Consider the following 9,131-nt stretch of genomic DNA (forward strand, 5'->3'; position numbering starts at 1 on the left):
CCGTTACGTTTTTGAAGTTATCCTAATATTTTTTTTTTAATTCTGACTATTGACGCCGTCTTGTCAAAATCTCCCCTAATGTCTGTGCTAAGTTTTTGCTGCATTTGTGTTATATCTACAATAGTTAATTATAATATTGTTACTGACGTTGTTTTTGTCGTCACGTTTTTGAAGTTATTCTAAGACAGGGGTCACCAACCTTTTTGAAACCAAGAGCTACTTCTTGGGTACTGATTAATGCGAAGGGCTACCAGTTTGATACACACTTAAATAAATTGCCAGAAATAGCCAATTTGCTCAATTTACCTTTAACTCTATGTTATTATTAAAAATTAATGATATTTACACTTAATTGAACGGTTTAAAAGAGGAGAAAACACGAAAAAAATGACAGTTAAATTTTGAAACATAGTTTATCTTCAATTTCGACTCTTTAAAATTCAAAATTCAACCGAAAAATAGAAGAGAAAAACTAGCTAATTCAAATCTTTTTGAAAAAATAAAAAAAATAATTTATGGAACATCATTAGTAATTTTTCCTGATTAAGATTAATTTTAGAATTTGGTTGACATGTTTTAAATAGGTTAAAATACAATCTGCACTTTGTTAGAATATATAACAAATTGGACCAAGCTATATTTTTAACAAAGACAAATCGTTATTTCTTCTAGATTTTCCAGAACAAAAATTTTAAAAGAAATTCAAAAGACTTTGAAATAAGATTTAAATTTGATTCTACAGATTTTCTAGATTTGCCAGAATAATTTTTTTGAATTTTAATCATGATAAGTTTGAAGAAATATTTCACAAATATTATTCGTCGAAAAAATAGAAGCTAAAATGAAGAATTAAATTAAAATGTATTTATTATTCTTTACAATACAAAAAATAAATTGACTTGAACATTGATTTAAATTGTCAGGAAATAAGAGGAAGGAATTTAAAAGGTAAAAAGGTATATGTGTTTAAAAATCCTAAAATAATTTTTAAGGTTGTGTTTTTTCTCTAAAATTGTCTTTCTGAAAGTTATAAGAAGCATAGTAAAAAAAATAATGAATGTATTTAAACAAGTGAAGACCAAGTCTTTAAAATATGTTCTTGGATTTTCAAATTCTATTTGAGTTTTGTCTCTCTTAGAATTAAAAATGTCGAGCACAGCGAGACCAGCTTGCTAATAAATAAATACAATTTAAAAAATAGAGGCAGCTCACTGGTAAGTGCTGCTATTTGAGCTATTTTTAGAACAGGCCAGTGGGCTACTCATCTGGTCCTTACGGGCTACCTGGTGCCCGCGGGCACCACGTTGGTGACCCCTGTTCTAAGATAAAAACATTTCTGACTATTGACCCACCTTGTCAAAACCTCCCCAAACTTGCCCCAAACGTTTGTGCTAATTTTGTGCTGCAAAAATGTATTTTTTAATTTTTTTTGATTTTTTTTTTTTTTGTCCTGTCCAGCTTCTCAGGCAAATCATATAGTTGATGTAGATGCCCATATCGGCTGTTCAGATTTACTTTACAAAAGAGAAGTGTAGGATACTTCTCTTGTTGCCTTATTTGTATTTGACTTTATTAAATGTATTTATATTATCATTTGGTGCAGCCGGGCCGGAGCAGGAGGGGATAGAAAGAGGAAAACAAAGAAGACAGAGGGGGAAATTGTGGGGACAAGAGGGTGTCAGGACGTGGACTATGAAGTGGTTTGTTTTCCCGAGATGCATAAGAATTGGACCGGACATGGCGTGAAGTTAAATACATGATTTAATAATAGACTATGAAAAGTATAAACAAAAGGCGCGCACAAGGCGGGGAACAAACTTGGCTAATAAAACAAAACTAGCACAAAGGCAGAAGTATGTAAAAAAAAGGATCAAACAAAAGGCGCTCACAACGAAGGTACAAAACAGTGGCTCGAATAAACAAAACAACTTAGGTGTCAAGAAAAGAGCAGCATGAACTATGACCTGGACAGAGTACGCAGCGTGTCAAGAGTGCAGAACATGAATGTGATGTCGCCAGGCCGACCAACAGAAAATGAAAAGCTTAAATAACACAGACATGATTAACAACAGGTGCGTGAGTGCAAATGAAGCAGGTGTTCGACATGAGGACAGGTGAAAACTAATGGGTTGTCATGGAAACAAAACAGGGAGTGAAAAAACCAGGAACTGACCAAATCCAAAAAAGCACATGGCCAAACAAAACATGATCACACAGACATGACAGAGGGGGATAAGACAGAGAGACAACGACAACAACAGCAAACACTGAACAAATGAAGAATAACAATATTAGACCTCTATTATCAACAATACAGTTGTTCAAATGCAACAATACATATACATAATGATAACTACACATACAAAAGATAGCAGAAAAATGGAGGGGGAGAAAGAGAAGCAACCTATATTAACCTTGTAGATTGTTGTAGTAACAATATATGTATGTGTATATTAGAGATGTCCGATAATATCGGTCTGCCGATATTATCGGCCGATAAATGCGTTAAAATGTAATATCGGAAATTATCGGTATCGTTTTTTTTATTATCAGTATCGTTTTGTTTTTTTTTATTATTTTTTTATTTTTTATTAAATCCACATAAAAAACACAAGATACACTTACAATTAGTGCACCAACCCAAAAAACCTCCCTCCCCACACAAAAGGGTTGTTTCTTTCTGTTATTAATATTCTGGTTCCTACATTATATATCAATATATATCAATACAGTCTGCAAGGGATACAGTCCGTAAGCACACATGATTGTGTGTGCTGCTGTTCCACAAATAGTACTAACCTTTAACAGTTAATTTGACAAATTTTCATTAATTACTAGTTTCTATGTAACTGTTTTTATATTGTTTTACTTTCTTTTTTATTCAAGAAAATGTTTTTAATTTATTTATCTTATTTTATTTGATTCATTTTTTTTTTAAAGTACCTTATCTTCACAATACCTGGTTGTCCAAATTAGGCATAATAATGTGTTAATTCCACGACTGTATATATCGGTTGATATCGGTATCGGTTGATATCGGTATCGGTAATTAAAGAGTTGGACAATATCGGCATATCGGATATCGGCAAAAAGCCATTATCGGACATCCCTAGTGTATATGTATGTTTCTACAGTGAGTGTATATGTACATGTATGTATATATGTATGTTTGTACAGTGAATGTATATGTACATGTATATGTATATGTATGTTTGTACAGTGAGTGTATATTTACATGTATGTGTATATGTATGTTTCTACAGTGAATGTATATGTACATGTATGTGTATATGTATGTTTGTACAGTGAATGTATATGTACAGTATGTGTATATGTATGTTTTTACATTGAGTGTATATGTACATGTATGTGTATATGTATGTTTGTACAGTGAATGTATATGTACATGTATGTGTATATGTATGTTTGTACAGTGAATGTATATGTACATGTATGTGTATATGTATGTTTGTACAGTGAATGTATATGTACATGTATATGTACATGTATATGTACATGTATGTTTGTACAATGAATGTATATGTACAGTATGTGTATATGTATGTTTGTATTTCCTTCGGGGTTGTGGACGGCTGAGTAGCGCTTTATAGCGGCAGCCGGCCTCCGGGGCCCCAAATCCCCCCCCCGCCCCCTCTGTTGCGAGTTGTTGTGATTACATGTACCATGTTTATGTGTGTCATGCTATGTGAGTTTTTTTCCTCGGACTCAGTCTGGACCCCTCCTGAGGGTCCAGCCTTAGACTGATATTTTTTTTACTCTTCCCCCTTTCCCAATGTCACCTTTTTCCCACCTTTTTTAAGGAGCGCCGTAAGTGGCTGATCCGTTGGCGGTCCCGTCTTGTCCCTCTGTAACGTATGTCTGCTCTTAGTGGGACTGTGCCCAAAATGACATTTCAGTTCTTATGTGTCTTGTACATGTTAAAGAATGGACAACAATAAAGCATCTTGATCTTGAATCATCTTGTACAGTGAATGTATATGTACATGTATGTGTATATGTATGTTTGTACAGAGAATGTATATGTACATGGACATGTATGTGTATATGTATGTTTGTACAGTGAATGTATATGTACATGTACATGTATGTGTATATGTATGTTTGCACAGAGAGTGTATATGTACATGTATGTGTATATGTATGTTTGTACAGAGAGTGTATATGTACATGTATGAGTATATGTATGCAGGCCCGGCCCTAACCAATCTGGCGCCCTAGGCAAGATTTTAGGTGGCGCCCCCCCACATCGGCAGTGAAGTGTATATACTCACAAGAAACCGAATAGCTTTGTCTTTGACCTTTTTTTTTACTTAAAGAAAGCAAATTAACAATCAGAATAGTTAACAAGATTTTAAAAAATATGGATAAATACATGAATACAAAAAATAAAAAATGAATATATGAAATACAATATTTTTTACATACATAAACACAAAATAAAATTAAAAATACAATATAAATAAGGCACTGCACAAAACAAAATATCAAACCAGTATGACTTGAACAACTATATTACAAAAAAAGGGGATCCTACAGAGTTCTCTATTTGTGCTTTTTAATATTGCATTAACTAGAATGACTTACAAATTACTGTACACCAGGGAGTACTGTAATTACCTAACGTTACATTATTATTTTCCATAACAATTTAGCCCCCTCCACAATATTAACCCGACGTTAAAACAGAACTAGCTATTTATCGATTAGCAATTGCCGAATCATGTAACATTAGCTTAATGCTAAAAAGACAGGTTACTATCACATTCTGTAACAGACAAATAATTTCATGTAGGCTAACGTTACCTACCTGCTACCTCTGTCTTTTTCTCGTTTCTCCTCTTCTTTTCTCCCCCGGGCACCTGGCAGTTTTGGCCGTTTTGACATCTTGTGTTGATTTTTTTTATGTGGTGACGTCCAAAAAGAGTCATGATACGGGAAGGGAGGGGGCGCACCGTGCCGGGGGAGGGGGGGCGTAATGTTGTTCTATTAAATAGGCTTTACTATGCATTTTAATTAACGTGGGATTATTTTATGTATTTAGAAATAATAGTACCAACTTTTTATTTATTTTTTTATTTTTTGTATGTTGTATGTATGTTTTTCAGTTATTCATAAATAATAGTCATTGGTCCATATAGTTGCATATGTGTGTATGTTGTGTGTGTTTACATATGTGATAATGGCCTATGAATAAATCTCGATTTGATTTGATGCGATGATATTAGTTAGACACATTTTTTCACTCAGGTTACAAACGCTGGTGAATAAAATCCGGCCTCCACACGTCTTCACGTCTTTATTGTTTTTATCGGGTGTTAGGAAGGGAAAAAAACAGAACATAATTTTATGAGGTGGTCGGACGCGCCATCTGTCTAATTAAGACTGGAGCACATGGCACATTTGCACCATTGGAAGCAGGACGCCTCACGCTGCGTACTCACGCTGGGCCGGTGAAGAACGATCATGTCGCACAGGTCACATGACGTGCAGGAGGAAGAATATTACGCTCTGTTATCTCCTCTGATTTCATTCCGGACTCTTCCATGTGGGAACGTCCTGCTGCTTTTATTGGTTGTGTTTGGCGTTAAAGCAGTCGTGAATACCAAAGATGACGACTTTGTTTATTCACACTATCTGTATGTTGTCATGTATTTGCCATGTATTTCACTTTTTTAATACTTGAATGTGCTCAATAAGTACTTATATATTATTATTTTATATATATATATGTATATATATATATATATATATATATATATATATATATATATATATATATATATATATATATATATATATATATATATATATATATATATATATATATATATATTATTGTTTTTAATACAGAAGACAAATAGACACTATTTTGCATGTTTTGTTTCCTACGCTTTATTTTATGGCGATCCTTTTACTGTATCATATATCTGTACTGTAGCACTTTAAGATGTATTTAAATGAAAAGTGCATAGCAAATACAATCTTCTATTATTATTATTTGCATTTCTGGCGGGCGTGGCGGTGTCCTACTCAGTCGTCGGGCCCTTGAACGCACCGTAAAATGGAAACGTGTTTATGCAAGTTCATATTAGGGTATGTTGTTTCTTAATGGGGAAATGCGTTAATGTCTCCTGTTTTCATGGTAACGTTAAAGCTCGCAATCTGTCGCCAGTCAGTCCGTGAGTTGCTCTCAATCAGTATTTTGATAATTATATACATAAGCACACACACACACACATATATATATATTTATATATATATATATATATATATATATATATATATATATATATATATATATATATATATATATATATATATATATATATATATATATATATATATATATATATATATATATACACCTTTCAGCATTAATGGTGCCTTCACAGATGTGTAAGTTACCCATACCTTGGGCACTAATACACCCCCATACCATCACACATGCTGGCTTTTACACTTTGCGCCTAAACAAATCCGGATGGTTCTTTTCCTATTCGTTCCGAAGGACACGAGGTCCACAGTTTCCAAAAAAGCAATTTGAAATGTGGACTCGTCAGACCACAGAACACTTTCCCACTTTGCATCAGTCCATCTTAGATGAGCTCGGGCCCAGCGAAGCCGGCGGCGTTTCTGGGTGTTGTTGATAAATGGCTTTGGCTTTGCATAGGAGAGTTTTAACTTGCACTTACAGATGTAGCGACCGACTGTAGTTACTGAGAGTGGTTTTCTGAAGTGTATCTGAGCCCATGTGGTGATATCCTTTACACACTGAAGTCGTTTTTTGACGCAGAACCGCCTGAGGGATCCAAGGTCACGGGCATTGCCGCATTCGTGCAGTGATTTCTCCAGATTCTCTGAACCTTTTGATGATATTACAGACCGTAGATGGTGAAATCCCTAAATTCCTGTCAATAGCTAGTTGAGAAATGTTGTTTTTAAACTGTTCGACAATTTGCTCACAAATTTGTTGACAAAGTGGTGACCCTCGCCCCGTTGTTGTTTGTGAATGACTGAGCATTTCATGGAAGCTGCTTTTATACCCAATCATGGCACCCACCTGTTCCTAATTAGCCCGTTCACCTGTGGGATGTTCCAAATAAGTGTTTGGACGAGTATTCCTCAACTTTGTCAGTCTTTTTTGCCACCCGTGCCAGCTTTTTTGAAACGCGTTCCAGGCATCAAATTCCAAATTAGCTAACATTTGCAAAAAATAACAACGTTTACCAGTTGGAACGTTAAATGTCTTGTCTTTGCAATCCATTCATTTGACTATAAGTTGAAAAAGATTTTTCTTTACGATATACACAACCTGCCAACTTCACTGGTTTTGGGTTTTGTGTGTGTATATATATATATATATATATATATATATATATATATATATATATATATATATATATATATATATATATATATATATATATATATATATATATATATATATATATATATATATACAAAACCCAAAACCATTATTATATTATTACACAATCATATTATTATATTATTGTTATACAATAATATTATTATAGTATTATTACACAATCATATCATTATATTATTATTACACAATCATATTATTATAATATTATTACACGATCATATTATTATATAATTATTACACAATCGTAGTATTATATTATTACACAATCATATTATTATTACACAATCATATTATTATATTATTATCACACAATCATATTATTATACTATTATTACTCAATCATTTTATTATATTATTATTACACAATCATATTATTATATTATTACACAATCATATTATTATATTATTATTACACAATCATATTATTATACTATTATTACACAATCATATTACTATATTATTATTACACAATCATATTATCATATTATTATTACACAATCATATTATTACTACACAATCAAATTACTATATTATTATCACACAATCATATTATTACTACACAATCATATTATTATATTATTATTACACAAACATATTATATTATTACACAATCATGTTATTATATTATTATTACACAATCATATTATTATATTATTATCACACAATCATATTATTATACTATTATTACTCAATCATATTATTATAGTATTATTACACAATCATATCATTATATTATTACACAATCATATTATTATATTATTATTACACAATCAAATTATTATACTATTATTACACAATCATATTACTTTATTATTATTACACAATCATATTGTCATATTATTAGACCGAAGAATAATAAACTTGAAATATTATTATTACACAATCATATTATTACTACACAATCAAATTACTATATTATTATCACACAATCATATTATTACTACACAATCATATTATTATTACACAAACATATTATATTATTACACAATCATGTTATTATATTATTATTAAACAATCATATTATTATATTATTATCACACAATCATATTATTATACTATTATTACTCAATCATATTATTATAGTATTATTACACAATCATATCATTATATTATTACACAATCATATTATTATATTATTATTACACAATCAAATTATTATACTATTATTACACAATCATATTACTTTATTATTATTACACAATCATATTGTCATATTATTAGACCGAAGAATAATAAACTTGAAATATATTATTATTACACAATCATATTATTATATTTTTATCACACAATCATATTATTATACTATTATTACTCAATCATTTTATTATATTATTATTACAAAATCATATTATTATATTATTACACAATCATATTATTATATTATTATTACACAATCATATTATTATATTATTACACAATCATATTATTATATTATTATTACACAATCATATTATTATGCTATTATTACTCAATCATTTTATTATATTATTATTACACAATTATATTATTATATTATTACACAATCATATTATTATATTATTATTACACAATCATATTATTATACTATTATTACACAATGATATTACTATATTATTATTACACAATCATATTATCTTATTATTATTACACAATCATATTATTACTACACAATGAAATTACTATATTATTATTACACAATCATATTATTACTACACAATCATATTATTATATTATTATTACACAA

Source organism: Entelurus aequoreus, linkage group LG08 (assembly GCF_033978785.1).
Source record: "Entelurus aequoreus isolate RoL-2023_Sb linkage group LG08, RoL_Eaeq_v1.1, whole genome shotgun sequence".
In the NCBI taxonomy this organism is placed as follows: domain Eukaryota; kingdom Metazoa; phylum Chordata; class Actinopteri; order Syngnathiformes; family Syngnathidae; genus Entelurus; species Entelurus aequoreus.